Source organism: Elaeis guineensis, chromosome 16 (genome assembly GCF_000442705.2).
Source record: "Elaeis guineensis isolate ETL-2024a chromosome 16, EG11, whole genome shotgun sequence".
NCBI lineage: Eukaryota > Viridiplantae > Streptophyta > Magnoliopsida > Arecales > Arecaceae > Elaeis > Elaeis guineensis.
Genome location: NC_026008.2, coordinates 14952273 through 14956851, shown reverse-complemented (window position 1 = coordinate 14956851; position 4579 = coordinate 14952273). Strand labels below are relative to the sequence as shown.

The 4579-nt window shown below is 38.3% G+C and overlaps 1 non-coding gene across 1 annotated transcript; it reads left to right on the top strand.

The window, feature by feature from the left end:
* The first annotated feature begins 3797 nt into the window (after positions 1-3797).
* Positions 3798-3904, top strand: LOC140854414 (small nucleolar RNA R71). The gene has a single exon (XR_012137629.1). It is a non-coding gene; the product is annotated as a small nucleolar RNA R71 (small nucleolar RNA).
* Positions 3905-4579: the final 675 nt, after the last annotated feature.

Here is a 4579-nt window from a genome sequence, read left to right as displayed (position 1 = left end):
GGCCCATTTTCTGACATTGAGCATAATTTTTACAATATTCGTGAGCATCCTTAAACAAATTGGGCCAATAAAAACCACATTGGAGAACCTTAGCAGCAGTTTTCTTAGACGCGAAGTGACCCCCACATGCTTGATCATGACAAAAAGATAAAATATTCATGACTTCGTTATCTGGGATACACCTTCTAATAATTTGATCAGGACATTGTTTAAAAAGATAAGGATCATCCCAAATGAAATACTTCACTTGGGCAAAGAATTTATATTTATCCTGCTTAATCCAATGAGAAGGTATCTTGCCTATGGCTAAATAATTTACAATATCAGCAAACCAAGGTTCAGTAGACAAAGACATGAGTTGCTCATCTGGGAAAGATTCATTGATGGGTGGTTCACTAGATGGTGCAACTGGAATTCGGGACAAATGATCTGCTACAACGTTCTCAGTGCCTTTCTTGTCCCTAATTTCTAGGTCAAATTCTTGAAGGAGCAAAATCCATCTGATTAAACGTGCCTTGGCATCCTTCTTTGCTAGGAGATGTCTAATGGCTGAGTGATCGGTGTAAACAATGGTGTGGGTCCCAACCAAATAAGATCTAAATTTCTCTAAAGCAAAGACAACGGCAAGGAACTCCTTCTCAGTTGTGGTGTAGTTAAGCTGCGCATCATTTAAGGTTTTACTTGCATAATATATCACTCTAGGCAGCTTATTTATTCGTTGACCTAAGATTGCGCCCACAACATGATCGGACGCATCACACATTAATTCAAATGGTTCAGACCAGACAGGAGGATGAATGATTGGAGCTGATACAAGTGCATTTTTTAGAAATTCAAAGGATTCCAAGCACTCATGAGTAAATTCAAATTTAGTATCCTTTGCCAAAAGATTAGTCAGTGGACGTGCTACTTTGCTAAAGTTGGCAATAAACCTTCTATAGAATCCAGCATGACCTAAAAATGAACGTATTTCTTTCACAGATTTAGGTGGTGGAAGACTTGCAATTAGATCTATTTTGGCCTTGTCCACTTCAATCCCCTTTTTAGAAATGACATGGCCAAGAACTATTCCCTGTTTGACCATAAACTGACATTTTTCCCAGTTGAGAACTAGGTGCTTCTCCTTACATCATTCTAGAACTAATTGCAGGTGATTCAGACACTCGGAGAAGGTTAGACCAAAAACAGAAAAGTCATCCATAAAAATTTCTAGAAATCGTTCTATCATATCTGAAAATATGCTGATCATGCATCTCTGAAAGGTTGCCGGTGCATTACATAGTCCAAAGGGCATTCGTCTATAGGCAAAAGTACCAAATGGACAGGTGAATGTAGTCTTTTCTTGATCTTCAGCGGCTATGGGGATCTGGTTGTAACCGGAGTATCCATCAAGAAAACAGTAAAACTCTTGTCCGGCTAGTCTTTTCAACATTTGATCAATAAATGACAAAGGAAAGTGATCTTTCTTTGTCGCAGCATTCAACTTTCTATAGTCTATACAGACCCTCCATCCCGTTTGGGTCCTAGTTGGGATAAGTTCGTTTGCATCATTTTGGACCACTGTTACCCCAGATTTCTTGGGTACTACTTGAACTGGGCTTACCCAAGAGCTATCAGAAATAGGATAAATTATTCCACTATCTAGGAGTTTCAGAATCTCCTTTTTAACTACATCCTTCATAACTGGATTAAGCCTTCTTTGGGCTTCTCTTGTTGGTTTAGCCTCTTCCTCTAAGTATATTCTATGTTGAACTATAGAAGGGCTTATTCCTTTGATATCTGCTATGGTCCAACCTATTGCCTCTTGATTTGCTTTTAGAACTGACAATAACTCCTCCTCTTGCTTGGGATCTAGGTCTGATGCAATAATTACAGGCAAAGTTTCTTTGGGTCCTAGATATGCATACTTGAGATGTTCTGGGAGGGGCTTCAGTTCTAAAATGGGTGCTTCCTCTATCGATGGTTTAGGTGATGAGTTCACCATCTCAATGATTGGTTCAGTAGGAAGTGTCGATTCCTGATTAATCTGATTTTCTTTAAGTATTTCATTGACATCCTCAGACTCATGGATTAACCAGGGGTTAGACTCTAGGTCGACTTCATCATCACTAATGTCAATGGATTCATAAATACCATCTTGGACTACATTGACATCAGCATGAGAAGAGGATTCCTGTTCTAAGTTAAAAACATTAAGCTCAATGGTCATATTCCCAAAGGATAACTTCATTAGACCATTTCGACAATTGATTTCAGCATTGGCCGTAGCTAAGAATGGTCTTCCTAAAATGACAGGTATATGTCCTTTAGGATTCGCAACTGGCTCAGTCTCTAAAACAATAAAATCTACAGGAAAAATGAAATTTTCAACCTTTATCAGAACATCCTCGACCATTCCCTTAGGGATCCTGAGAGATCTATCGGCTAACTGTAATGTGATCCCAGTAGGTTGAAGTTTTTCTAATCCTAGTTGTTCATACACCGAATATGGAAGGATATTCACACTAGCTCCTAGATCTAGCAAGGCCTTTTTTATATTGGTTTCTCCAATAACACAAGAAATTGTTGGAGCTCCAGGGTCCTTATATTTAATTGGCACATGGCTAGATAGGTATGAACTGACACTTGCAGCCAAAAATGCTTTCTTTGGTACATTAGTGGTCCTTTTCCTAGTGCAGAGATCTTTTAAAAATTTGGCATAAGTTGGAACCTGATGGATTATATCTAAAAGAGGAATATTAACTTGGACTTGTTTAAATACCTCTAAAATTTTGTCTAAATGTTCAGATTTATTGGATTTCAGTCTGTTTGGAAAAGGAGCTCTAGGACTTTTAAGTACTGGACTAGGTGAATTTTCAGTTTCTGGTGCTTGAGGTTGAAAGGTAGTAGTTTTAGAAGGTGACTCGGCAGATGAGTCATCTATATCATCAAGTGCAACTACCTTATTGTCTATTTGTTTTCCTGATCTTAAGGTATGAATGGCATTTATACCATTAACTTGGTTTCCTTGTTGGGGTCGTGGACCATTTTGGTTCCTAGGATTTGGCTCATGTTGGCTAGGTAACCTACCATGTTCTCGTTCACTAATGGTCGAAGCCAGCTGACTTACTTGCATTTCCAGACGGGCTATAGCTTGGGTGTTATTATTTATGAGTTGACCCGTAGTTTGCATAAAGCTGGTATGTGTTTTCATCATGGCTTCTAGGCTTTTCTCTAAAGAGGTAATTTTTTTGTCATTATCATGGAAGCCTGGCGGGTTGTTCATCACTGGGTTGGACCTTAGATTTTGCTGATTGAAATTTGGATTACCTACATTAGGATTCTGGGACCATGAGAAATTCGGGTGATTCCTCCAACCTGGGTTATATGTGGGTGCATAAGGATTGTTCAATGGTCCTTGATAGGTGGCATTCACCTGTGCACACTCATTCGAGTAGGAACATTCTTCTAAGACATGGTCTGGTGCATTGCACCCTTTACACATGGGTGCAGATATTTGATTTACATTGGCTGGTCTCTGTAATTCTAAGGCTTCCAATCTACGTGTTAAGGTTGCAATCTTGGCCTCTGATGCTAGGGTTGGTTGAATTTGATGCATTCCTCCTCTTGAAGGTGTAGCTTTATCAGGTTCCCTAGTTGTTTCCCACTGTAAATTTTTCTCGGCTAGGTCTTCTAAGAATTGCCAAGCTTCAGTAGTTTCTTTGTCCATAAATTGGCCTTGGCACATGGACTCTAGCATGGTTCTTGAGTTTGAATCTAACCCCTCATAGATGATCTGGCATAGTCTCCAAGTTTCTATTCCATGGTGTGGGCATTGGGTCAAAAGATTCTTGAAACGATCAAAGTACTTCCAAAATGATTCACCAGCTAGTTGGTAAAATTGATTTATTTCATTCCTAATCCTAGCTGTTTTATGATGGGGGAAATACTTTTTTAAAAATATTCTCACAAAGTCCTCCCAAGTAGTGACAGAATAGTTTGGCAGACTATAAAGCCACTTCTTAGCATTGTCCTTAAGGGCAAAGTTGATTAATCTAAGTTTGACCTCATCCTCTGTTAATTGCAGTTTCATGGTTGCACATACCTCCTCAAATTCTCTAATAAATATATAAGCATCTTCTAATCCTGTGAATTTTGGAAGCATATTTATGATTTGAGGTTTGATTTCAAAATTGTTAGCTGTGGGTTGTGGCAACCTGATACAAGATGGTTGGATGGAGCCAACTGGATAACACAAATCCTTAAGGGTCATGGGTTGGATTGGTTCAGCCATTGGAACAACAGGAATTGACTCAATTCTAACTAGACGACCCGACACTCTTCTCCACACACGAGGTGTACGGTTCTCGATGTTTATATAATTTTTTTTTTTTTTTTTTATAAAATTTTTATGTATAAGGAAAAGAAAGAAAAGAGAAAAAGTTCTAAAGAGAAGATCCTAAGGAGTCCTAAATCTAAAGAAAAGTAACCAAATTAATTTAAATTTTAAATTTTTTTTTTTTTTCAAACAAGTGAATCAATAAATTAAACTCAATCTATCCTAGGGTTAACCTAAATCTAGACAGCTCCTAACTGTTCC